The sequence below is a fragment of the Pavona decussata genome, unplaced genomic scaffold (assembly GCF_977016875.1).
Source record: "Pavona decussata unplaced genomic scaffold, jaPavDecu1.1 SCAFFOLD_27, whole genome shotgun sequence".
Lineage (NCBI taxonomy): Eukaryota > Metazoa > Cnidaria > Anthozoa > Scleractinia > Agariciidae > Pavona > Pavona decussata.
The window spans coordinates 365,336-393,262 of NW_028145450.1; the positions used below are offsets into that span (position 1 = coordinate 365,336).

General features: G+C 38.8%; 1 protein-coding gene, 2 long non-coding RNA genes and 1 pseudogene across 3 annotated transcripts in view; 2 read left to right on the forward strand and 2 right to left on the reverse strand.

Annotated features, from left to right (window-relative positions):
- Positions 1 to 27,927, forward strand: part of LOC146485164 (uncharacterized) — a 428,948-nt gene that overhangs the window by 302,830 nt on the left and 98,191 nt on the right. The window lies entirely within an intron of this gene.
- Positions 78 to 4,465, forward strand: LOC146485178 (uncharacterized). The gene is made up of 2 exons (XR_014863433.1): positions 78 to 240; positions 4,114 to 4,465. It is a non-coding gene; the product is annotated as an uncharacterized LOC146485178 (long non-coding RNA).
- Positions 6,148 to 13,256, reverse strand: LOC146485179 (uncharacterized; annotated as a pseudogene).
- LOC146485180 (uncharacterized) lies at positions 15,004 to 18,513 on the reverse strand. The gene is made up of 2 exons (XR_014863435.1): positions 18,134 to 18,513; positions 15,004 to 17,211 (listed from the first exon to the last, which is right to left on the reverse strand). It is a non-coding gene; the product is annotated as an uncharacterized LOC146485180 (long non-coding RNA).

Here is a 27,927-nt window from a genome sequence, read left to right on the forward strand (position 1 = left end):
ACCTCTTTCTTCAAAATGACCGCCTGTTGCTTCAGCCGTGGGACCGCGCCTCCTCAAGTCATGTGACTCTGACATCTGCTGGCCGCTGGTAGCGCTGGCGTAAACAAAAATAATGTCGATTCGTGGGAATGTAGAGGAATGTAAAGTTGTCTGTGAATTAATGATTGCTGTGGAAACTCTGAGCAGCCTAATTTCAGCTTCAGGATTCCAAGGAGATGTGGTCTAAATGACGCTATAAAGGTAAGATGCAGTAGTGATCTTTAATTTTATGAAATCAGCTGTACACGATGTAATATAACTTCGCTTTGGCGGCCATTTTGTTTGAAATATACATGTATTAAAGCTCAAACTTGACTGATTTCTGCCCTCAATGCAATATTCGGCATTGAAAGCTGTTGGTTTGAATTTAAGCAAGTTTGACGTTTTGACTCCACGAGAAATTACACAGGTCATAAATCTTTATTTCCTCTATATAAGCTTAAAAAGCAAAACGGTAACGGGTCGTTTCGCGCGTACGAGTTGTTGGCCAGGCCCCAGTTGTTCAAAGGCCGGTTAACTTTATCCGCTGGATAAGGCACTATTCGGGGTCTAAAATATGCTTCACGTTAAATGGTGCCCAAGGTTTTCGTTCACTCCTAAACTAGACTGTGCTTAGAGTGTGCATATTCGCTTGTACACGATGAAATACTGAAATCTTTGCACAGATTGAAACTGTCGGATAGGGACTTATCCACTGGATAAAGTTATCCGGCCTTTGAACAACTGGGGCCAGGCAACTAACGGCTAAGCCAGTTCGCTGATGTCTCATATTGATATAATACAAATTATATGTTTACATTTAGGCAGGGCCTAGCTAACATGAGCAAGACGAGGCACTTGCCTTGCATTTCGAAGTAGAAAAACTACTATTACATTGAAGTTGAAAAGTAATCAGTTCCCCAATAAGCATTTTAGATTGCATCCTCAAAGCTTAATCCCCGGGATTAACCCTCATAAGCTTATCAAGCTTAGGGAAAAATCCACTGATTCCAGAGGGCAATTTGTTCAAAATTACAAGTGAGAGTCATCACAAATTCATTCAATGCGACTGAATGGTGAGTTTGCAGACATCCAAAACTGGCCCTGGTAAAGTCACAATTTGCTTTGTTATGCATGTTAAATAACAGCCAAAACTTCTGATTTTTCTGGTGGGATGGCCACTTTTACTCTCTGCCTTCTGACTAATTAACTTTTTTGTGTACACTTAAAGTGCGCTTACCATTATACGATGTACGGAGAGGATTTGATACTGACTGAACAAAGCCCTGTGTTCACTTGTTTCAAATTTATAGGAGTGCAAAGGTCATTTCTTTCCTACATGTATGAATTCTGTGGCTTTGGCTTTCTCTTTATTTTGAATTTAATGTCTACCATAATTCAGTTTGTTTTGCCACTATGCTTCTTATCCTGCAAGAATCATGAGATCATTGCATTTAGAGCAACTCATCCCGGAAAGGGATGAGATCTTCAAAGGAGAATCTAAAGTTTTGTCCTGCCTGTTCATATCATGCGTACTCAAAGCACAGTCAGTGACTAGCATAATTTTATGGTAAAAGGATGGCAAGGTGTTAAACTCCTGTGAAACAAACAAAGCAAGGCAAGGTGATGGAAAAGACAGCCATTCTTACAAAATACAGTGTATTCCAAGATAACACGTTCGATATTGAAATCCTAGCAGCATGCAGGATGTTTATCCCATGAACCTACACGTAGTTTCATGGCCTTAGCTCCCACGAGTCTCCTGTAGCTCAGTGGTGGAGCATCCGAACTAATAATCAGAAGGTCTTACATGTACAGTAGGTTGGACTCCTGATAGGAGCACTCAGATTTCTTTTTTTCTGAGTACAGTGTATGCCTGTGTCACTTTCTGGAATAATTCATCATTCTCTGCTTACAAGAAAGGCTCTTCATGTACATTGGCTGAAATATATTTAATGGGCCAAACCAAACCTACATGTATGTGATGTAAGAAGCATAGTCACAAAACAGACAAAACAATGAGTAAATTTACAAAATATAGAGATTAGGCAAAAGCCATGTGCAGAACGCATTACAAAGATATGGCCTTTGAGCTATGAATGTACACAGGAAACTAAATTAGTCAAGAAATGGTGAGGAAAGGCAGCCAATATACATGTAAAGAAAGTCTAAGATACGCAGGCCTTACACCATTTTATAAAGTAAACTATATCCTCGTGACACTTGTCCCATAGAGGCCATGCCAGGAGCAATGCTAAAATAATAATGTTGACTTGCAAGAAACCAAAAAGTTGCTATTTCACATTTGAACAAGAATATTTTTTTGAACGTTGTATCCATGAAGAAGAGCTCAAAATAGCATTCCAGAGCTTCTGCATTTCACTCTTTTCTGGGGGAGCATACTTGTACCCCCAAATTCCCCCTTGAAGCTCAAGTCCTTTTCACTTTCAATGCTCACCTCACCTTTCCTAAAAGTCTGGCTATGGCTCTGTCACAGGGAGAAAACATTATTTTGCTATGTTGAGTCATGGGTATTAATAATTTTATGTGTGTTCCCTTCTCTTGCCACTTTGTAACTTCAACTTAAGTGAAGCTGTCCTAGATTGTATATATTGAAATGAATTCTTGAATGTATACATGTACATACACACTTTAAAAGGACTTTTACATGAAGCATACCCAATGTGTACCCTCCGGGCCAAAACTTAGAATTACATGTACCATCTACTGTATTGCCCTTGCATAAAGGAATGGATTGTAGCTCAATAACTTCAACGCAAGTCATTGTACTGTATGTGAATTCAAGGTCTGTTTCTTCACCCTCTTGACACACAGTTGGTGACACAAAATCAATAACCCCATATGCATGTAAATTCAATGTACAATGTAACTTACCTGTAAACCTCATTCACGAGACACAGTCATCTGAGTGCTGGATTTCACATGTGGTGATGTCCTGGTCAGTTGTTTCCCTGTAAACCAAGAGACATACTGTAGTGGGGTAATTCAGAATTTTACTTTGGCAATGGTTAATGAATTGGCCCCTACACTGACATTCAGTGTCAACATAGACAAACTGAGTGCAGTATGCTGGCAGGAATTAATACACAGTGATTCTTGAGTTGTTCTACATTGGCTAAAAGAAATATCACACCTTTAATGGGCCAAAGCAAACCTACAGTACATTTATGTGGTGTAAGAAGCATAGTCACAAAACTAGAGCTAGCATGAAGTATGTTCTGGGAAAATACATGTATTGGTCAAGTTAAAAAAGGATGAGACCATTATCTTTCCAATACCAACCGAACAAGTTACATGCAGTTAATTAGTAAGGTTTTATTTTTTATGCTTCCCCGTTTTGCTTTTATGTTGTAATAATACTGTGACATGACAGTTTCAACAGTTTGTTTTTTATAAGCTTAGAATAGAACATTTTTGTCAAAATTGAAACACTTTGTTCCTTTCAAACATACATTGTACCACAAGTGGCCCATCTTATCGGTGTGTATAGACAAATTTGCACCACTCAAGGAGCCAATCAGATGGCTCCTTTTCAGTGCAGACCAGTTCAGCTATAATTTTAATATCAATTTAATTAATATTTATTTAACTGCTTCCCTTGTTTTGCTTGACAACTATTGACATTGTTGGTGGAGAAAATTTTTCTTTCTTGTCAGCAAAATGTATATGTAGGCAAAACAGGCATTTTAACCATTGGGGTGGGTAACAAATCCTTATCCGCCTTGTTACAATTTATTTTAGTGATTGAAAATACATGTACCTATCATTATACACTGTATTGTTAGAACATTGTATTCAACTTTGTTGTGAATTGCAAGTTATGAAGCATTGAACCTTGGGGAAAGAAATACCGTAAAAAAAACTTTGAACCAAATTTTGTGTATTATGCAGTTTGTAATCATGCTCAAATGCCATAAAGTTTGAGATCATGAAAATGAAGGTGCAAGTAACTACAGATGTATTTTAATGCATTTTAAACATTTTTTGTAGGCTCTCCCATCCTCTAAGAGCCACTGAATAATTGTGTAACTTTAAATTAATATTTACACATGTATTTCCTCACCTTTTTTCCAGGTCCATTCCTGAAGAAGAAAAATAAATTTCCAAGCAGCAGAAACAGAGCAATCATCGACATCAAAATCAGATAAGAGTTGTATAATGCAACATGTACAATTTCAATGAAGTAAACATCAGATCATTTATGATACATGTATTAGTTTCCTGACACCAATGAGGCATTGGTGTGAAAAGGATTTTTTTCTCAGAAAGTTGTTAACCATCAATTTCTTTACAAAGTTTATGGTTGTAGCTGTCAAGAATTTATCTTCTCAGCATGTGTACATGTACATTCTCCGTTTTAAATTCCAAGGAAAGTGTAAGAAATTGCACAAGAGTTTGCAATAAAAGTTGTTACAATCTACCTGAACTTGAATGGGAATTTTGTTATTATTGTGATTTATGATTTTGTTTCTGATTGGTTGAGAAATTTGCACACATTTTGCTACCCAATCACAGAACGTAGTAAAGTAGAACCATAGCCAAAGCAAACGTGAAAAGACGCTTGGATAAGCTGTTGACTGTTTTTCTAGTTTGTTTTCCTACTACAGCTGCGTATGCACCCTTTTACTGAGAAAACCAGGCTAAACCTTGCTTTCCAGGTAATATTTGCCAACCATACCTAACCTGAAAGCCTGGGGAAACCAGGCCAACCTGGCTTTTCAGGTTATGCTTTCCCACCACACTTACCCTGAAAGTCTGGGAAAACCCGTCTAACCCTACTTTTCAGGTACGGTGTTTTAACCACACTCACCCTGAAAGCCTGGTAAAACCAAGGTTACCTGGCTTTTCAGGTTCTAGTTTGCGCGCCGAAACCAGCTTTACCAGGCTTTTTAGGTAACTTTTGACCAAGCTAACCAGGAAAGGCTGGTAAAACCAGGCATACCAGACTCTTAACCAGACTTGAGTTCAAACCAAAAGCCTGGTAAGCCTGGTTGAACCAGACTTCACCAGGCTTACCAGTCTTTTTACCAGGCTTTTGTTGCAAGGGCAGTTAAAGAGTAACGTCTCCCCTTCAAATATATGCAATAAAATTTTGGGGCCAACATAACTACAAAATTTGACAGTTGAAATTTCAAAGTGCACTCTTGTAAACAAACACTAAATCTTTAATTAGCTCAGCAACGACGAGTCAATGGCATACGAAGGAAAAACATTATAAATCCACTTACGTGCTGAAAATACTCTGAGGTCTAGAAAAAGGAATGCTTTCAGTTACCTTTCCAGTGGGATGACGGAATGGAAACACATTTCCGAGGAATTTGTGGCGAAGGAGAGAAAGAGAGAAGCCAAACTTTGACCATTCTTCGACTGTAACTCCCGCTGTTAACCACCGAAAAACTGAATGTTAACGATATTCGCAAGATCCAGCGACTCTCGATGTCCTTACAAACAACTGAGGCCATCAAGCTTATGCTACCTTTCCGACAATAAAAGTATCTTTTCTGTTTTGCGCTTGAATTAGCGAGAGATCTCCCGATCTGGCAGTTGTCAAGGCGAAAAAGATTGCGTTACATACACATTATTGTCGTACCCAGATCCCCCGGTTCGCGAAGACGTTGGTGCCTAGACTCGCAAATGATTATGTGATAATCAGTTTCGGAGAAAATGTTTTTCATATGAAGCGACATCGAATGAGAGGATATCAGATACAGACTACTTAGCTAAACAAGAAAGCAATCAAGCGCCTACTGCAGAAACTGAACATTATATGTTTCTCTTAACCTGCGTCTGGGTGCAGTCTTCTTCAGCTAGATATTACTGACTTTATTGGCAGCACTGCCTTGCTTGTTTGCTTTACAGGAGACCGGCAGCACATGTAGCAAGTTTCTTGGAACGGGGGTCTGAGTCATGACAAACATTCTGAAACGCCTTTTTTGCCTAATTATAGCCTGGTAGAGATTTTCTAGTTTCTTCATTCAACACGTTGTCTACATCTCTCTACGTAATATCCACGAAAGGAAGTAAAGTACAACTCGAAGGTATGCAAGACGTAAAAATACATCAAATGCTAGCTGTAATATACCGTTCATTTAATATGTAATAAACCAATCATTTTTTCTGAAGTGCACAGCTGCACTCATGCACGAGACACCTTAGCAACTCGATGTAAGGTGCCTTACGTGCCATTGAGATGTGGGTGATATCTAAATCAAAGTACTCACACATTTTGCGGAGCTTGGCGATGCTAAGCTTTTTGAATCCATTTGACGCGTTTACGTTACAAAGGTTAAATGATTCAAAAGTGACTGGATGAGATAGCAGACACTGGTCAAGAATAGTTTGGCGAGTTAGTGAATAAGCAGCTTCGTCCTCGGCGGCAGTTATGTCTTCTTCAGGGGTCTCTTCGTTCGTGGGTGTTCTGAAGCTTAGCAGCCGCTCTGGAAAAATAAGATTGGACTTGTTGAGGAGTGAGGAAATCATCTACTGCAAACTCTCTATTTCCACCTTTGTCCTTAGCAAACCTCATGTCACGTGCCACGGCTGCTGCATCAAGCTTATGGCCTATTTCCTGACCAATGGAAAACTTTCATCAAGGTAGCATTTTTGCTTTTCAGTGAAACGTTTAGCCCTCTTTATCGTTTTTAGTGCCCAGCCTTGTGTTTGAATCTCTTCAGCAAAGCCTGGAAGAGTGGAACTCGTCAGAACTGGTTGAATATTAGAACCATGGAGACGTTTGCCTCTGTAGATGATTCTGGCCTTGTCGAATAAGTTCTCCCTTTCCAGGACAATTTCACATTTACCATACTGCAAATGGTTCTCTAAAGAGCTGTAACGCTGGAAAAGTTTGACACATCCGTCAACCGGGCAAGTGAAGAGCTTTGTTGGCTGATCGTCTTCATCGTGGGAATCGTTGTTCTTCTCTAATTCTGCTGATGCGGAGCTTTCCTTAACCTCGGGTATTGCACGGCTGCTAACAGAGATATCAACGAAGTCCCCGTCAGAGAAGCAACTATTAAGTTGAATCTGCAGACTGTTTGGAACTATAACAAGTACAATATAAAAGTTGATTAACATGACTGCAAATCGGCTGAGTCCTTCTGACATAATAACGAGAGGACAAATGAGAATTGACAATCGTTTCAGTGCAAAAGGTCGTGTGAGCCCACGAAAACGGATTACGGCGCGTATGATATATTCACTAAGCTGGCTGATCATGACGATTGACACAATCAAAAGCAATAATTAATCAGTGATCCTGAGGATGGGGCAATATTATTTATTACAGGAGCCATCATACTTCGCGACTTTCTTAAAATTTATCATTCCACAATATTGTTTGCGCTTTCAATAAACGCAACTAAAATAATGCACACCTTGAATCTGGGTCCACAGCAGGGTCTTTCCTTCACCGATGTTGTACGCTCTCCATAAAGTGACACCATCATTTGTGTAAGAGAAGTTGTTCAAATGGCTGACCCCTTCCCATTTGATTGGCCGTGTTGGTGCCACCCCTTCAGCATTGATAATAGCAACCCTCACGCCACGCACTCCACCGTTGGACACGATTGCATCCCTTACGTCATCTGCTGTAAGAACGTCATGTCCTTCATCAATGAAACGCCGAACATGGGCTTTGATAGTCGCAGCCTTGCGATCGCAGGGACCTTTTCCGCCCTGGGGGTCACTAAAGTCTACCCTCCCAATCCGTATCCCTGTTGTCTGCTGTATCAGAGAGCAGGCTGCTAACAGGGTTCCACTGTGGTAGCAGCCCGCGTTGTCTTGACGGAACTGACGCTTTTGCTATTTCCGAGTGTTCAGCTTTCAGTGTACGTAGAGTGTGCTCCATAATGGCCAACACCACATTGCTGTCCTGTGAGCAGTTCCGTGCAATGTGAACGAACGTCTGATGCTCAAGGTTTCCGTCTTCTCCTCTTCTCACCACAACACTGATGTGCCAACATATCCCTCGTTTACCATACCAATCCCGATACTTTTGGGGGAGAAACTTCATCGCCCAATCTTGAGTTATCAAAACTTCTGTGGATTTTAGGTCCCGCAAGATGTCTACACGGCACTTGTCCTGCTGAAGGGAACGCAGCTGGTGTGCTTTCCAAGCTTGTATGGCTTGTAGAGCTTGCTGATATGCGTACATCATGTCATCGCGCTCCTCGTCAGAAAGCGTTGTGGCTTTATCATGCAGTGCGGTCTCAATGCTAGAAAGAACAGATTTAAGCCCTTCACATGAAGAACAGGCAAGGCTGCGAGGGTGACTGCACGAGTGACGGAAATGGTGATTCTCGGGATCACTGAGAGCATGCGAAGTACAGTGGTCAGCGACGGAAGATGCTTCTGTGACATGAACCTGCGTGTGTGGAAAGATAGGAGTCACTTCATTTCGTCCGAAAAATGAATTTATACATCAACCAGTCTTGTCTATTTTCAACCATTCAGTCGATCAATTAATCATTTTCCAATTTTGTATAGGAAAACAAATTCCAAATAATATAATAGTCAAGAAACGTTCTTATAACAGCCTAGAGTTTTATTAATGTAGTAAATTATTGACAGTACAAACAGTCGCCTACGTTTTCTTAAAACTTGCAGGAGCATGTCCCAAACGTCTGATGTTAGTAATGGTCGTAAATTATTTCATAGATTAGTTAATGTCTATGGTCTTCCAAGGATTAGTTTCCGGGATCAACTACTGGGTGAACAACAGTTTCAAGGGCACAAATACAAACAAAGACATAAAAAAACAGTCATAGACTGACAACGCCATCTACAACAAATATCGAATTTTATTATCACCTACAAAGCAGACTGTAGTAGTCTGATGACCTCTATATAACATATACCGAAAGAAATCATCCGTTGATAACTAACCCAACATGCCCACTGCACTTTTAGGGCTTCGCTCCATACCCACTACCTATTTGGGACACCCTACCAAACCCTTTCTTGTGAAAACGCTTGGTTACGTTCGCTGATCAACTCACTGACTGACAGGTTATCACCCATACACGGAATCGGGATGATGGATGTCCCTAGCACACTGGAACATTTAATAAGGTATTATAACAAACACACCTAACATTAAAGCCATTTACCTTGTAGTCAGTCTTTATGTACTGTTTTCCCGCTTTCAGTGCTCTTTCGCAGTAATCAACCCACTCTCCGTCACGGCCATGCTTTCCAAGGTTGACAACTACTGTGGCTAAGTCATCAAAAGCCTTGGCGCCATTAGCTGCAATATAGTCCAGACCCTGAAGAGACTTCCGAACAGTTGCTGAACACACGGACAACATTCACGAGATCGTAGAAGTGGCTTCATGTTATTTTCTTTTCAAAACTGTGTATACTGTTCAATGATTCTTTGTGGTATCATTGTACGAATTACATTTGGGGTTTCTAAGATCTGACCGTTTGCCAAACGCAAGTACCGCTGCCCAAAAGGTAGATCTTGTATTACATGGGAGCTGGTAATGAAAGTCAGGAATTGGTCGAGTTGGCTTTCATTAATCCTCATCCTGGGACTTTTGTTTAAGGGAACAGCAGAACCACGCCCATGCTTCAAGATATGCAGCCGTGCTTCTTTAAACCTGTATTCCGTAAGACCAGGAATAAATTCCTGAATCTCACGAAAAGGCGCCAAGTCGGCAAAAATTGCCAGGACCTGTCTCCGAGTGTCCCAGCTTGTTGCGTGTTGATACGTTTCAGCTAACGCCTGCAGATACTTTCTCTCGGCCGACTGCTTTTCGGGCAGTCCCAACGCCTTTTCCACACTGCGTGATGATTGCACAGCTTCCCACAGATGCCCAGCATCTCCTGGTGTAATGACCTCCAAAGCAGCTGCGATAGCAGTTGCAGCTCTACGGACGTACACGTTCTTTCTTTGCACATCCATGTTTTCCCAGCTTTTTTGAGGCTGACCAGTAACGCATTCTTCCTTACCGCAAATGTGTAAAAACTGATTCAGCTTTTCACGACGAAGAACTTGAATAGTACTACTGCAACCATGAGACGACTCACTGCCGCTGCTTGTGCCGTCTGAAAAAAATGCACTTGGATCATCATCCACAGTCAGCTCGCCTAATGCTTCTGTCAAGCCACCACTGCTTTCACTTTTACTATCCTGTGTAAAAGAATTGACCGAATATTAATCTCATTGTGGTTAGAAAAACCCATTGAATATCGCTTAAAAGCAGGTTCAGCTATACAAACCTCACTGTCCGCGGGGCTAGTTGTTGATGGTAACGTATGACTGACACATGTCAGTTGCATTGAGTCTTCCTTCTTTTATCGAGATGTGGCATCTGGTAAACATGTCGGTAGTCCTGATAGCTCAGATTCCATCTCGCTCTTCAACTTTACACGGCACTGTTTACATATCGCTGAAATATAATAGATTCCAATTTATCATCATCATCATCATCATTGTCATCATCGTTTTCATCATCATCATCTTCTTCAGTATCGTCATTGTCATAATTTCATAGAAGAGCAATGTTTTTGGACTGTAGGTAATTAAGTGCATTTGCGTTTCTGTTAGGATAAATTTAACACTCTACTATTTTCAAAACAACAGACTCACGAGAATGACTTGTTACACAATGTGTCGGGAAGGCTAGGTTACACATTACAAACTGTAGTAGACGTCGGTAGAAAGTTTTTACCCATAATTTAAAGCTGCAAAGAAGTCGCCTTGGAAAGTACCGTTGAAAATGAATCAGTCAACCAGTGTTCTAGTGTTTAAAAATCTCTTTGACAAACATCAGCAGACACAACGAATTCTGCTCGTTAAAAACTGAAAACTAAACAGCAAAGAAAAGAAAACTATCCTATAAAGCCTTACACTTATACGAAAAGTCATATGAGGAACCTTATCACATTACTATCACTTGGATTAGAACATTGCTTTCTTTTGAGATTTTAAAGTCGGTACACACATGCGTACGAGGCTCCAGGACACCTTTTCACAAAATTCCATTTGGGGATTTCATTGATGACTGCCGCTTAAACGCTAGCCAAGCGTGTCTCCGCTAATTTTAGAAAGTGAATGATGGCGTGACGTTGTAAATTAGTATTTTAGGATCTTTTTAACAACTTTTTTATTTCATCAAAATTTTAGTCTTACTATTGTTAAAAAAATTGTGCTTGAAAATAGCTCTGTTGTACTTGGAAATAGTCGCTTTTTTTTTAATCGAAATGAATTTTAAATATTGAATTGTAAATAGGTTTTAATAGCTCTTTTTTTCTACTTTTAACTTGTAAATATCAATTTTGCTTGGAATATTATAATAAAGAAAGATTTTTATTATTATTATTATTATTATTATTATTATTATTATTATTATTATTATTATTATTATTATTATTATTATTATTATTATTATTATTATTATATACTTACGAGTGCCAACAGGTAGAAGACAGTTTGCCAGGTTGTAAAAGTCCTCTGGACTGGATGGAGGTTATCCCACGGTCTCCTTTAAATAGTTTAGACTTATGAGGAGCCCAGTTAACAGGAGATGAACATTTTGTTTTGTTGCAGCGCCATCGCATCCCGTACAACTCTCTATGGCGAGGGCAGATAGTGATCTTAAGATTTTCACTAGTTACGTCAAAGAACCCTAAGAATTCAATAGTAGCCTATGAGTCCTGATACTCAGTGTTTGAAACATGATTTCTAAAACTCATTAATAATTCATGAAAAGATAACAAAGAACATCTTTTTTTTTAATAAAAAAAATAATAAATAAAATAATAAATAATAAAAATAATAAATAGGAATTACAGTGGAATCCACGGAGTGGCTCTTCTTTCCACTTTTTCCAGGTCGAATTAGAATTTGGAAATGTTGGTTTTTGTGGAGGGAGGAAAACCGGAGTACCCGGAGAAAAAACCCTCGGAGCAGGGACGAGAACCAACAACAAACTCAACCCACATATGACACCGAGACCGGGAATCGAACCCGGGCCACATTGGTGGGAGGCGAGTGCTCTCACCACTGCGCCATCCCTGCTCCTAACAAAGGACATCAATACAATGAATGAAGTTTGGAAATTTGATCTTAATTATCATGGCATTTGCTGAACTTTGGCTTTGAATTTCTTGAAGAATTATTAATGATTTGAGGATCGGTGACAAACACTCTAAGGAGTGTTTCATTCGATTTCCAAAGGTGTTGAGACAACAACCTTCTTCTTGTCAGATATATTACTTATCAAGGGAACACCAACTCTTACAACAAATTGACGTTAAATTGTTGAAAATAGTGTTAAAATTTCAAATCTTAGTATAAAAAGTGGTGACAGCATTTTAGTTTCCCATAAATTTGATGATTATCCCCAATTTTCGCGTTTAAACTTCCCGCGCGCCGCCGTTTTGGAATTTATTGACTTAAAATCATAAAAAAAATGAATCTTTACTGCATTACTCATTTAATTTAATAGAAACTATTATACATTAAATTTTTTATCTTGAATTTCATAGCCTACGTAGCAGTTGTTTTCTTTCTGAGAGCGGTGGAGGCTCGCGAGGGAATGCATGGAGAGAGCATGGGACCAAAAAGTTCCTACTTCGGTTGTTTTTTCGCCTGCTCTCCAGAAGCTTTTGCTCACTTCACCTACTCGCGTGGAAGGGAAACGACTGCTACACAGGCTATATTTCAGAAAACGTACGGGTTCTCGTTGAGTCATAGAGCAAGCAAGGACATTCTGTTAGCTTAGTTTCGATTAGTTGGCAATTATTCACGGAAAAATTTGGTGGAATTTTTCCACACCTAAGACGAAAAAACCCACAGACCCACCTTATCCTCCAAGTCACCCCTTACCCCTCCCCCGAGGGAATGGGAGTGGCACGTGAGAAGTAACAAAACGCGACTCAAATGGCGGGTTAGTTTTAATCTTAATTTCTTGACCAGATAGTATGTCAGAATTGTCCTTTTTATCAAACAGACTTGTAAATGTTTTCTTAACGATCGGAATAGTGTACATTCAAACTATAAATTTGTTCCTCTGATTCAGTTGATTACCTGCTCTAGCTAGGAGCAACTGCGCCTCATTTTGCAAGGAAGCATCACGGACGTCGTATGACTTTAGATGTGCTTTTATGTCCTTGACACAACTCTCTAGCGCTATACACTTCACCACCGCGGGATTTGCTACACTCGAACCACATGTTCCACCGACGAAGGTCGAGTAACCGCATGTCGCCATGACCTAATCTCGTACCCAGATCTCCCACGGTCAGGCGGAGGGGAGATCTGGTAAAGTTCGATTTGAGGCCCGGAATACGGGCCTGCCCATCATCCTTTGTCCACCGTGCTGCTCGTAACTGTGATCATTCCTGGTGAGGTTTTCGCTTTCGAGGGTGCTCTTCGGAACGTTCTTCGGTCGAGAGGACAACAAAACTTGAAACTTAAACCAAAACGAAAAAGGCAACAGGAGAGATTGCAATCAACAAGCGCGGTAAATCACTTTTTTACTAAGATTAGTTCCTACCCTTTGTGACCATCTAGACCATCTTTGTAATGAAAACTGTTCCAAGAACAAATCCATCGTAATTGTGCTTTCTCCACTCAAGATCAACGTGCTTATCGACGATCAATTAAAAAGACTTAAGTCAACCGGAGTAAGCTGTACCAGTTTTCGCCTTAGATGGTAACTGTATTGAAGATACTGTAATTTACAGGCAGGGAAATGTCACATAATTTTTGTGCACCCCAAGGTAAATGTAGCAACAGACAGTGCAGAGAGTTTTTGTTGTCGAAGCTTTATCAGAAAAATTTTGTGGTCGTTGTTGTAGATGAGGCACAATAGAGTTACTGATTGGCATCTTGGTGTTAAATTTCGCATTGGAAAGTCAAATGGTTCATGTCATATTTTCATTTGCAAAGTTTCAGAAATTGTGGTCTACCGGTGATACGTAAAAATTATTTCTTCTCTTTGTAGTCTTTCAGCTGATTTGGTCACACAAATTCTCCTTCTTCCATAAGTTAATGGTTTAAATTTCCAAACCAAATGGATAATTTGTGTAAATGCGGCAGGTTTCTTTTACAGGCCAAAGGACACAACTCAAGGTCACTGTAATAATATAATTTTATATGAACCAGCTAAACAGGGCCTCCTCCTACCTACAACAACTGTCCACTCCTATAACACCAGAAATTCTGCCAAGCTTAATTTCCACCGACCACAAGTTAGAACTAACATAGGCAAATTTACTTTTAAGTACTCTGCTTCTGTCATATGGGAAACTGTCCCCATGGCATTGAAAAAAACAAAAACTTTTAACAGGTTTAAGAAACTTTATAAGGCCCACCTGATCTCTTGTCAATCAAATAATATATGTTCTGTTTAATGATCAAATATAATAGTATGTAACTATCTAATAATAATAATAGAGTTAAAAATAATAATAATAATAATAATAATAATAATAATTTTAATAATAATAATTGTCTGCTTATCCTAGGCTCTACAAACATTTCCTACATTTTCTAATATCTCAATAAAGCTCAGTGTCATTTCTTTGTTTACTTAAAAGTAGGTGGTGGTCAGCTAGAAAGCCTTTGCTACTTTGACCACCACACACATTTTATAATTTGTACTGTATTTATTTTTATCTTGTAATCATTTGTTGTAATACTTTTCTTTCTATGTTAATGTTGTGTAAATAGTGTGAAATAAATGAACCATGAACCATCCTAGCCCTAACACCATGCTACTGTCTTGGTTATATAACAGCAAACCAGAAAGACCTGTCCGTGTAAATGGTAGGCGCCCAATTATGTCCAACATTAAAATACCGAGTACACGTACCCTTGCTGTTTTAAAGGGGTTTTTTTTCTCAAAAATGGAAGTTTGAATTTCTTTTGGGAAATGGAGGTACCACATCTGGATTTGGGATCTGAAGAAATTGTTTGGTTACTTGCAACATGTGAGCAAACAGAGCAAGTCCCTATGAGTTTCCCATTAGAGTTTTATTTGGTAGTGATGAGCTTTCCATTTCAGTGGTTCTTGATTCACCTTTATCACATAACACTTGAAAAGTTTTCACCTGAAATTTATGTTAAGTTTAGGGGACATGCCCCCTCGACTGCTTCTTTGATGACAAGTTAATAAAGGTTATAATTTTACACATAGGAGTCCACAGACTCGAAAATTAGAACCACATAATACACAAGTCCAATAATATTTGACTCTTGATATGAAGAACAAAGGTCATTATCTGCATTTGATTTGCAAGGCACAATGAGCTGCTTAAATAATCATTGTTGTACTGAGCATTGCATTATTTGTACATGCATAGAGGATGATACACTAAGAATAATACAAGGTTCTTTATGTCCAAAGCAGCTATCTTGGTGCTTGGACACTCACCTCTGATGGGATCCTTGATTTCAGCAAAAAAAAAAAAATAATAATAACAATAATAATAGGAAGGTGTGAAGGTCTTTTGGGCTCATAAAAGTAGCAAATGGCAGATAAATAGAAAACAAATAAAAAAAAATATTTCCACTATTTGTTTTCCTGTGCATGTCTGTGTGTTCTAATGAACTGCCACCCATTTCTGCAGCAAAACAACAGCTTTCACAGTAAGCTGATCTTCAGTAACCATCAATTCCTAAGTATTCCTTAACTATGGCCTTCCATAGCCAGGAAACAACATTTAATCAAACTGTCAGACACTAACCCACTGCAGAGAAGTGGTGGGGAAAAGAAACTTTCAAAACAGTGTCTGTCTTGGATGAAAATTCCTTGTTGATGCCAATTCCTTGAGCAAAAAAAATTTTCTTGTATTGATATTTGCACCCATATCAGGTCCTAACTTTTCTTAATATTAAGACCAGCAACACAAAATTATGCTCAAGGACTTTTCACACAAGTACACAAAAAATATCAGAACAGTGAACCTTGAACCTTTAAGCCCCAGTAGTGATCAGTATCAAAATTTCTCCTAATATTTATCAATACACAATCAAGGAGAGGTCATGAGATCACCAGTGGTGAAATTTCTTGATATTTCAACAACCTCCCTATAATGCTACTATGAAAAATGGACATGTAGAGACCAGTAAGGAGAAACTGTATGTTGACACTGAGGCTTAAAGGTTAAAAGCTAATAAATACAGAGCCATATTGTAAGTGATTATCGCAGCTTCTTTTATGCTTCGTCCTTCCACCACCCCATGCGTCAAAAAGGGCTTAGTTACTTGAGAATCCCTTTTTATTCAGCCTTCTCATTATCCATTTTCTGGTAATTATATTGTCTTATTCTAATGGAAAGAATAACAACATCCCAGTGAATGACTACAGTTTTTTCTTAATTAATTGCATCTTTGTTCAGGGCCGGGCACAACTTCAGAGTACAGCAAACGAGGAACACTTTCCTCAGTATTCCCTACAGCGAAGATTGTTGTCATGACAACAACAGCAACAGAAAAACAACCAAACTACAATCATACAAAGTTTGAATATGAAAGATTTATGGAGTACTACAAAGGCCCTCCTATCTTAACACAGAGTAATGTTGACCAGTTTGATTACATATTTTCGCCCATAGCAGATGAACTTATCACCACCAATGTCAAAAATTAAGCCTGTCAGCCTATTATTTACTCATCATTAGTACTGTGTGGATTTGGGGGTGCCTTTTTGGGTGGAAAGCTTGGGGATCACCAGTTCTACCTTACTCCCCAAATTCCTCAAAATGCACTTTTGGCTCAGTCTCATTCTCTACAGACTGACAATGAATATTATTTGCCACAATCTTTGGGAATGGGGTTTGATTCTCATTGTGTTGGAAGGATAATAATTTATTCATTTTGGTCTTCCGCAAACCATGGAAAGTTTTTTCCAAGAAAGTGGAAGAGATGGGAAGCCTGCTACATCAAAACTTTACTTTAACAACAATCATATTGGTGCAAATATTGAAGAAATGCAACCCATCATGACAGATTAGTGTAAATACCCCAGAAATCTGTGCAGGGGAAAATTTTTGCTTATTTACACTTTGGTTTTGGCTTTTGTGTGAGAAATGCAGCTGTTGTGATATCTGTTGTCCGAAATGACTGTCATTGCTCTTAATTATGTGTTGAGCTGTGTCCAGCTGTTTTAGCCCTTGAAGATATTCACATCACTGATAGGAACTTTAGGAACTTGCTTCTCCCTAGAAATCAGGTGGAAGAAATTAAGGCAGAGTTACCAAGAAATAAAGAGGAAACTGAGGCCAGTGATAACTATTTGTATCAGAGAATGTGCTAAGGATTAACAATGGAAGTAGTAAATGAAGTGTGTTTAGTACTTCAAGGACTCCATACTAATGATAAAATAATGGAGAAATTCCCCTATCTTGAAGAAAAGAACAATGGCAAAAAGATTCTAAAAACTATAAGTGATGTCAAATCCAAAGAGGCATGTCCTCCTTTTAAAACTACTTCTTTTCTAAAGCCTATCACAAGCATAGACCTGCAAAGCATTAGGTGGTGCAGACATGTAAACCAATGTCCCCATTTTTATTTTAGAGGAAGGCTAGTTTTATATTTTGGATCCAAATTTTTTTTAACTCAGTAGGTGGGAGAGAGGGGATAAAATTAAACTAACTACACTTATATAAAGAGCCCTAATCGGTTCAGACAAGGTGTTCTCTGTTGTAGTACGGGTTTCATTACTATTATTTTGGCGGTCATGAGTCGGACATTTTTCATTTCTCTTAGCTGAGGGGTGGGAGGGATATTGATCTCACCAGCAGATGAATAATAATATTGTGTGGACACTATATCAATTTCTCCAAAGTCCTATGAGAGATGTTGTATGGATCTTGAAGGAATAAGCACACTGGTCTGAAAGGACTAATATTATATTATGAAGTCTCTTACTCAAAGTCCAGTTCAATTTTTAGAAGGAAAATAGTCTTTTAGCAGAAGACAAAAACTGAAAATATGCTAGCATTGTCAATGCGGCGCGCGTGTTCAGGAACTCAAGGTAAAGTATTTTGGGGAAATTAATTTGCATTTACTAAATAAATAATCATTTAAAAAAAAATCATTTTTTGTCAAGAAATACCAAAAAAAAAAAAATATATGACCTACCTCCATTTTATCCCCAAAAGTAAGCAAGCTTATATCCATCGTGTTGGAAACTTGTGTAATTTGGTAAGGCCGTTTGAACGTTACTGCAAACTCTTTTCGGCTAAAGTCGCTGTTGTCTTCCGAAAAAACAATTTCTCACTGTTCTCTCCCCACACAAAGGGCATGTATGTATTAAAACGTCGCATGACAATCTTAATCGGAGCGAAAACTTTTCCGTGTTTTTGTTTCTTCCCCGAATTGAGCGAAATCCAAACACAGAAGGAAAGAGCCAATCACAGAGCAGATTAGAATGAGGCATTCCTTATTCTGGTAACCAACCAGAAATGGCGTTGTATCGAACTTTACCAGATCTCACATTTCGACATTCCCGAACCGACGACTGAGATCGGGGTACGAGATTAGCCATGACCTGCATTATAAAGTGGCAATTGCTTTATATTAATTAAGGGGCCAATAATTGTCATGAGACTGAGAATAAACAAAGGCTCACTTTCGACTTACTTACCTATCAACCCCTCGAGTAAACGTCGCCAAACCGAACGCGAAAATACTTTATCATCGATGGACAAACAGGTGGGCGGTAACTTTCCGTGTTTTTATCACGCAATCCAACTTGTAGAAAGTTCGTACATTTTTGCGAGACTCTTGTGTAAACCTATAACGTGCGTTTCGCAGTTCCTCACCATCTGGCCTCAAAAGCACAATCCACTGCAAAGGTACGTATCTTATAGATTGCCTTTGCTTCTCGTATGGAATAGAAGTTGAAAAATTTCTCAATTTCGATTGTTTTTGAAGCGCGGAGTTTGCTTATCTTATGAACAGGGGGTGTGACAATTAAACAATACTGTTCATAACTTGTCTCGTTTCTTTCAAAATTCGCGGATGATTTATCGAAAATACGCTTTTAATCCAAAGAAAATATAACAGGAAGCAAAATATTTTATTCACTTCGGGTATTTCATGACGCGAGTGGATTTAAGATTGTTTTTTTCTCCGTATATCATTAGCCCGTCGTCGTTGAGCTATTTGAAAATTTAGTGTTTGTTTACAAAAGTGCACATTGAAATTTCAACTGTAAAATTTCGTAGTTAAGTTGGCCCCAAACTTTTATTGCACATATTTGAGGAGAAGACATTGCTCTTTAATTGGGGTGTACTTTTATGAAGTCTAGTAATGTACCATTGGCGATATTTTCATTTGAATTTAGCCGATTTTTGTACCTGCCGAAATGGCTTACAAAACAGAAAAGTCAAAAAATCCGTAAAATATTCAGCTTTTCGCTAAAATTGAAAATAACCGTCCTAAATTAATCATGAATGTCTTCTGATTTCGAGTACTAACTTGGCATTTAGTTTTAGGTGCATTATATTTCCAAACCCAGGTGTTTCCGATGTGTAGTAAAATGATCCCTGAGTGTCTTCCCAGAGCTGAAAAATCAAATTATTCGTCCTACAGCTAAATTATTTATTTGATTGACCTGAAAGTTATATGAATGTAAATTACTTACCTAGTCCTTTGTTTTGAGAAAGTTTGAGAAATTTTATTTTTTCTCACCCAAAACACATTAGTTGAAAATTACAGACGGCCAGTTTTAAGTATCCATGAGATTTTTAAAGCCTTATTAAATGCCATTATGTCTAACATTTTTTGACTACCATCTTGGTAACCTGCTATCATTTCAGTCCGCTTAATTTTGTCGCCCTTGTAATCCCAAAGGAATTTGAAAAGAAGGTCATTTGTCTCTTTCAATGATTTTGAGCACGACGTAGTTGACGACATCACATAAACAAGTTGTGACGCAGCGAGAGCCTTGATAACTGCTATTTTACCGATCAAGGTTAATCTCTTGTTTCCCCAATTATTTAAAATTTCCCCTACCTTATGAACTTTCTCTTCATAATTTAACTTCTTACTTTCTTCATAACTGATTAATGCAGAACCAAACACCTAAAGCTCTGACCTTGCTATCCGCCCATTTCAGATTTTTATCAGAGCATAAAATTTGGTTTGACCCTTTCTTGGAGCCAATCCATAGAGCTTCAGTCTTTTCGCAATTTACTCGTAAACCTGAAACCTCACCGAATTTTTCCAATATATAAAACGAACGCTGAAGCGAATTTTGATTACCATCCAAAATCAGCGTGGTGTCATCTGCATATTGACTAAGCTTACATTCAGTGCTGCCTACTGAGATTCCTTTAACCTCATTGTCTTTGCGAATTGTAGTTGCTAACACCTCTGCGCATAAGATAAAAATGTAAGGCGAGAGGGGACAGCCCGGCCTTACACCTCGACCCAATTCAAAGAAACCTGTCGACCAACCATTATTTATAACACAGCTTTGAATATCACAATAAAACAAATTTATCCACTTTATAAAGGAAGAACCGAAACCAAAATGATGGAATGTTTTCTCGATAAATGTCCATTCGATAGTATCGAAGACTTTCTCAAAGTCAACAAAGAGAAGTAGCCCGGGAATGTCCTTTGACTCTGTGTATGAGATGACATTATTAATCAAGCAAATGTTTTCTGCAATGGAGCGCCCTTTCAAGAAGCCAGTTTGGTCGTTGTCTACTAAATTTTCCAAAACAACCTTAAGTCGAGAGGCAATCACCTTGGAAGCAATTTTGTAGTCACAATTTAATAATGTAATGGGTCTCCAGTTTTTTAGTTCTTGTAGAGACTTGTCTTTCTTGGGTATCAAAGAAATGATACCCCTTCTTTGCGTTATAGCAAGTTTACCCTTCTGATAACTTTTGTTAAGGCAACTTACGAGGAGGGGAGAGATATCCCCCCATAACACTTTATAAAATTCTGCTGAGAGGCCGACCGTTCCAGGCGATTTATCGGATTCCATTGATTTTAGAGCCTCGAAGCATTCTTTTTCAGTCATCAGTCCTTCGCATTTTTGCTTATTGATCTCATTAAGTGTAGGGTGTTCCTGACAAAAAAAAACAAATCGTCAGAAGATGTCACTGCGGTGTTTTTTGAAGCGTAAAGCATACTATTAAAGGAATTGCATTCTTCTAAAATATCTAAGTCGTTCGTAACATATGAACCGTTACTCGCCTTAATCTGCATTATTGTTTTCCTCCTACAATGCCTGTTTTCTAAATTCAAGAAATATTTGCTATTTTTCTCACCTTCATTGTACCATCTGGCCTTAGATCTAATTATGGCCCCTTTTGTTTTGTACTGCATGATACTCTCCAATTCATTTTTCTTCAATCTTATCTGTTCCTCAAGAACTTCTTTTTCATTGTTCACATCCTGTTCCAATTGCCTTTCTAGGGCGGCTAACTCACGTTCAGTGTTTGCCTCTTTATTTTTCATCTTCTTCATTTTAGCTTTGGAATATTTCATTGAGGCATCCCTAATTTCAAGTTTCAACATTTCCCACAGCAACACTTCATCGACTCCTTCATCGTTTTCGTATTGGCTGACTGTTTCGGTGATTGTCGATTTGATAGCATTCACATAATCAACTTCACTCAAAAGCGCGCAATTCAATTTCCAGAAACCTGGTCCTCTGGGATTTGAATGATAGTTTATGTCAATCTTACACATCGAATGATCGGTTTTGTACCCAGGAAGAATATCAGCATTTTTGAGATTCTTCCCGCGATACTTAAGCTAACCAAAAAGAAATCTAAACGACAATGTATTTCTGGTCTATTCCGTCTCCAAGTGTATCTTTTTTCCTCGGGGTTTAAGTCCCTCCATATGTCAGTCAGATCCAAATTATTCTGAATAGATTTAAGTTCTTTCAAGGAATTCCAGTGTTTTGTTTGCTTCCCATCCTTTTAGTCTTTTAAAATATCCAAAACCAGATCAGTTGAAATCTCCGCCGAGAATAATTTCATCGCATTTAAATGACAACATTTGTTCGCTCACTGTTTTAAAGAAAACTGGATTATCTGTATTCGGAGCGTAAATATTTCAGATCGTCAAGGTCAGCTCACCAACTTCCAAATCAACAATAATGTATCTGCCCTCTTCATCACAGAGCTGCCTCAAGATTTTGAAGGAAAAGTTGTTATTAAAAAGAATAGCCACACCTAATCTGTTGCACGTCAGACCACTGAATAAAGCTGAATAGCCCCATTCAGCTGCCCAATTCTCAGAAGACTTTTCCGTACAATGAACTTCTTGTAACATATAAATAGAAAAATTTTTCTTTTTAAGCCAATAAAATAATTCTCTCCTTTTTTCATCATTAGCTAGGCCTCGGACATTAAGCGAAGATAAAGTTATTTTAGCCATCTTTAAAGAAGTAAAGGAAAAAAGAAACTAGGTACTCCGATATTTGCATACGTCATTCGTAGGGTTGTTAGTCCTTTTGCATAACTTGGCCATATACAAGACATACAGTGAAATAAAGACGAGTTTAAACAAATGGTTCAATAATTACAAAAAACATAAAAAGTATGCTCAAGTTGTGTCCGGCTTAAAGGCTCCTGTAAAGACACTTGATATCCTGTTAACGGTTGCGGTCTGTATCTTTTACCATTTATGTACAGTTTGTCGTAAACCAGTTTTGTATCATGACCCTCCTTCTTTGATTCTTTCATTGCCTTGATTAAACCCTTCCGTATTTCAACGATCTCTCTCGGAAAATCCTGTGAAATGCCATAATTTGTGCCTGCTAGTGTACGGGCATTCGATAGTATGCGCTCCTTATCTTTATGAGAGCTGAACTTTGCGATGATTGGACGTGGTTTCTTGTCTTCCCTGACCTTGCCGAGGCGATGTGCCCGTTCGATCGGTATTTCATCGATTTCTTCTTCCATGTAGAGGTTTCTTTCTAGGAAGGTGTATAGCAGAGTTTCTGTCGTAGAACTGGATTCTTGTCGCTCTTCGGGGATATTGTAGAAAATAAGATTATTCCGTCTGCTATGGCTTTCGAGCTTTACAGCACGTTCCTTTTCCACATCAACAGCTTGTGTTAATTTATTCACACTTTCTGTGAGCGTTGATAGCGTCTTCTGTTGAGCGTCGGCTTTCTCAGTCAAGGTCACTATGGACTTATGAGCAAACTCTAAGCTTTCTTTTAAATCGGAGTTTTCTTTCTCCAAAATACGCTGTTTTTCCTTGAGCTCTTCGATTTCCGATCCTTTATTCCAGCTAGAGAAATGTCGAGTTTACGGTTGATTTCTGTTAGCTTCGCCGCCATGGACGGATTCGTTTCGCCTGCCGTCGAAAGTTCGTCATCTGTCTGAGAGCCTTGCGTTGTCCTTTTTCTTTTACGACTATCTTGACCTATTTCCGCGGCGTTCCCCTCTTTATCTGACATTGTGTCTAAACGAAAGGAGCCCTCTTTCTACGCCATTTGAAGGATAAGTCGCAGAGCACAGAAAACAGCGTCTGTTCCCGTCAAAAGCTCGGCCCAGTCCTACTCGACTAAATCTACTGGTTGCAACCCTAAGCTGCAAACCAACAAATGCAAATGTATTGATTTGCAAGCTTTCAATAAGAGTATCTTGTTCTGAACTAACTGCTTTCACCAGTTTCAAAAAATTTTGACACATAATTCTAGTTTCCTTTCCTGTGAAACGGTAGGAAAGGTTGCCTTTCCTACCCTGACAGAACCACTTTTTGACTTTCTTGAATAACCTTGATGCCCCTATTTGCTTCAGTGTGATCAAGTGAGAGGCTAAGGGGCAGTCAGGCATTTTTGAAACATCAGTGCAGGTAGATGATATGCCACTTTTGTCATTGGCATGGCAGAGAATCAGGGCATGCAACTGTTGCCAGCCGTTATTTGCATTGTGTAAAGGTTCTGCATATATTTTGTCAACAAACTCCTTTAATACAGGGACATATTCCTGCCTGGAATTTAAACTTTGGATATATTTTAAAACTTTAGATCTCTTAGTTGATTCAGCAAGGGCTGTTTTCTCCAATTCCACTTTCTTTGCAGTGACTTTCGCAGCCACCTCTAACCGATCCTGATACAACCATGGTTTCCAGGTACACGTTTCAGCTGGACCTAAACAACCATTTACAGTGCATTTATTAGACTCACTGACATTTCCAAAAGGGAAAAAAAAACGAGCTGCATTTGACAGCTCCCCACTGAATGTGGCAGCCCATTTCATGTCACATGGAATAAGTTCCACTGTAAACCTTGCTTTTGTTTTTGAATCCGGTAACACATAAATCTGCTTTTCAATGTAGGCTACATCTGAAATAAGTTTTTCAGCAAATTTAAACATGGACAGATGAGACTCACTACAGTTAGCACCACAAAGGAGAAAATTTTCATTGCAACTTGCAATAGCGCTGTGCACTATTACTAAAAATAGATTTCGTCACATGAGATCCCATGAGACCCCCGCACAGACTCAGACAAACATTGGGATGTGATAAAGGAAAATGTACGAGCGAGTACTTCCGTAGCAATACCAAAAAGCGAAAAACTTGGTGAAATCGCGCAGTTAGCGTCCAAGACGGACCGAAATGGTAACCAGCAAACACTGCTGTTGAGGTGAATGCAAAACAGACGCGAGGTATCCTGACAAGTGGCCGAAATCCCTCAAAGAGGTTGAGCAATCATGGAAGAAAGTATTCATTCCATTTTCGAAACCAGCACAAGATATCGCGAAGTGTAAGCGATGGCTAGCTGCTTGTTCGAGGGATTTCTTTACGGAGAAAAACAGAACTAGTGTAAAAAGGAAAGAAGATAGGCCTGCGCGACTCCCACTCGCGTGTTTTAGCCATGTTCAGTTAGTTTTGCTATATTAAACGAGTATGTCTTTTAATGAACGCCCTCTCTTGTATAAGTGGCGTTCCCTGTAAATTTTCTTTTAGCGCTGTATTTTCTTCTTATTAAATGCCATTTATGATTTGGAGGATTTGCGCGATAGTAACTGAACAAAGCCACGTGCTTAAATATCGCATGTCTTGTATTTTTATCTCAAAGGTCATGTCTGGGTTTTGTGTTCTTGTGGCAGTATAGCCTCTCTTTTTATCTTTCTAAGGATAGGATTTGAACCGTGTAATAACCATTATCTTGCAGCTTTTGTATTGCCGGGGCCCGGCTATTTGCTTTTCAGCTTTTGTGGCAAGATGTTGTGTTACTTATGACGATTATTTGTCTCCTGATCCTTTCTTTAGCATTGTAGCTTCTTTAAAAGCTCCGCAATGCTTTAATTTGAGGGCTAAAGGCCGCTTTCAGTTCGTTCGTTGTGTTTTTTTATCGCTCCGCTCCGCTCTGTAACTGTGAGGGAGCTTAGTAATTTCCTCCTGTGTTTTGATTACGCCTTAGACTGATTACAGAGGCAATTCTTCTGTGTTGCTCTGGCCAGGGGCTGCTACGAGTCCTTCAGCCGTTAGTAAATTCTGTGGCATTTTAGGCAATGGTCAGGCAAGACATCGGTTTCGATCCTAATCTTGTGGATCTCTTCAGTTGCCGATTCCTGAGAAATGATAGAGATGAGTTCTCGCGTTTACCGCTTAATTTCAAGCCCCTACACTTTAACCACCGTTTTAGTTGCTCAACTGTGTATTCCTCTGGTTCTCTTTCGAATTTAGAGCCAGGAACGTCTCCTCCTTTTCAATAGTTTCCTCCTTTTAGCAGAATCGTTTTTCGGTGACTCTTGCTTTCATGAATTCTACCTCATTCTGGATCCTTTTAACCTATCAATCAAACAAACTGTCTATCTAGATCTATCTGTCTATTATTTATCTATCTCTCTGTGTGACAGTCTACCTATATCTAGTTACCAGTGCCTAGTAAATAAATTCAGTGTATTTTATTTGATGGTTTAAACTTTAATATATACTAATATGCAATGCTTTTGAGTGGTATACCATGAAATATTCCACAAGTGACTTGATTTTTCTTAGTATGTATACAAAGAAAAATCAAGTCACGAGTGGGATATTCATTGTATACCATGAGAAAGCACTACATAACTAATTTACCCCATGCCACTCATTGAATTAACTTTCCTGTTCGACGTCTGGTTCCAGGAATTCAAAATTAAGATCAAAACTGGGGTATTCTTCTTCCATGTGTTAGTTGTTGACAGTATTTTTTTCTCAATGAAAATTTTGCCCTTTCGCAGGCTCTTCAATTGACCTTTCAGTGGGAAAAATTAGTAGGCCGTTGCATACCACAGAACATGCAATGGGTTTCTAGCTATCTGATTGGCTGCATTCTCTATGGCATAGGATAAATAATATGCACCAATATTTTGCTAAGTGTATTTTGGTTTTTGTTCATTCGCAGGCTAACAATTTGCAAGTTGCAAGATATTTTGCGTGTTCTCTTAACCTTATTTGGTTTAATGGCACAGGAATGGAATAATAACTCACTTGCTCACTCATGAAAGCACTTGCTTGTCCATCCTCTTTGCCCGCAGTAAGGCAATGAAGGAAAGCTTATAGTGGGAAACTGAAGAGTGTTTCAGCACAAAAAACCCTTCTTGCACCGAGGTAATCCTTTTCCTCATTCAAAATAAAATTGAGCATTTCATCCAGATCATTTCTTCAAAAGGCGGAATTCAGTATCACATCTGATGGTTTAGGGGGATACTGCAAAATACCCTGCATCTTCCATGTTTACAAGTTTCAGAGCCCTTTGAAAAAGAAGATGTTAAGCCACCATTCAAAGATAAAAATTTTTTTACTTTGGCCCCATAAGACATAAGTTTCGTAGCTAAGGCCCAGTTCAAAGGCTGTACTTTACGAGCCGAATTGAATTCAATGAATTAAGTTCATGTGGAGTACGGCGTCTGAATCAATTCAGAACAGCCGATCTAATTCGGATCAGCTCAGCTGTTTTTTTCTGCCTGGCTCAGCCGGTGATAACTGCTGTGGACCAGCTTTGATTCAGATGCCATACTTCACTTGATCGGAATCAAATGCAGAAAATGATTTAAATGCATAATTTCTTCAGTCATAATATGCTCCAGTGTATCAATTTCAGCTAAATTAAGTCCGACATCTGAATCAAGTGAGCCGGGATTAGTAATTTGGGTCGATTTAAGTTAGAATTTAAATCGACTCATGTGAAGTACGGTGTCTGAACTGGGCCTAAAATGAGAATTTATTTATACCTTTCGTTTAACGCCTTTCAATTTCCTTCTTTCGGTCGAGTAGACTTTACAACTTTCAATAAAGTTATCTCTGAGCACTTTTCGTCTTTGAGCTAATTCCCCCAGAGGAAATTTGTTTCTCGAAATTGCTTTAGTGCTTCTCATTCTCTGACGACCTTTCCTTGCCATTTTATGTCGGATCTTTCCTCACACAGACTTGTGCCAGTAAACAACTACCCTTGACAACTTCCTGGAAGGCTGTGCCAAATGATACTTGAATGATCGTCCACTCTCTAAGGTGTATTTCTTTACCACGGCTCGGGAAAGTTGCAAAATTTCGTATATGATATATGTTGCTTGGGAGCGATTTGTATCTCGATGCATCATCTGCATTAGCCACAGCCGGTCCTAAAATTTGTCGCGTCTACAAACAAAAATTCCAAAGTAAATCGCCACATCAAAGATACAATGCCAGTCCGAGGTACCCATGGTTTTACTTTTTTTAAAGGGTTGTATAATATTTATAAACTCAACTTTCCCTCTTTTACGCCGCTTACGCCTTAACTTCACATCTAGAAATTAAAAAATCAATATTGAAGCTGTTACTTACCTTGGAGACTCCAAAAACATATGAAATGAAAGCTCTGACACTGCTCTTTCAAAATGGCTCCTCGTGGTGTATAATTTATGTCTGGCTATCCCAGAAAGCAAAACTCTAAATATTTAGGAATAAATTTTAAAGAAATTAAC